The following is a 681-nucleotide window of genomic DNA, read 5'->3' on the forward strand; positions in this document are numbered from 1 at the left end:
AAAAGGACTGCAGATGCTGTTGGATTCTGACCTCCCTGCACTCGAAGTAGATTTTCTGGAGCTACAGAAGCCCAATTGGCGCGCTCTCAATGGCGTTGGAAAGTAGACATCCTGGGCTTTCCAGCAACATATGATAGTCCATACTTTGCCCAAGATTTGATGGCCCAAAACGGCGTTCAAAGTCACCCTCAGGAATCCCAGCGTTAAACGCCGGAACTGGCACCAAAATGGGAGTTAAACGCCCAAACTGGCACCAAAGCTGGCGTTTAACTCCAAGAAGAGTCTCTACACGAAAATGTTTCTTTGCTCAGCCCAAGCACACACCAAGTGGGCCCGGAAGTGGATTTTTATGTCTTTTACTCATCTCTGTACACCCTAGGCTACTAGTTTTCTATAAGTAGGACATTTTACTATTGTATTTTAGATCTTTTGATCACTTTAGATCTCTAGATCATCTTTGGACATCTAGTTCTTAGATCACTGGGAGGCTGGCCATTCGGCCATGCCTAGACCTTATGCTTATGTATTTTCAACGGTGGAGTTTCTACACACCATAGATTAAGGTGTGGAGCTCTGCTGTACCTCGAGTATTAATGCAATTACTACTGTTCTTCTATTCAATTCCGCTTGTTCTTGTTCTAAGATATCACTTGTTCTTCAACTTGATGAATGTGATGATCC

The sequence above is a fragment of the Arachis duranensis genome, chromosome 5 (genome assembly GCF_000817695.3).
Source record: "Arachis duranensis cultivar V14167 chromosome 5, aradu.V14167.gnm2.J7QH, whole genome shotgun sequence".
In the NCBI taxonomy this organism is placed as follows: domain Eukaryota; kingdom Viridiplantae; phylum Streptophyta; class Magnoliopsida; order Fabales; family Fabaceae; genus Arachis; species Arachis duranensis.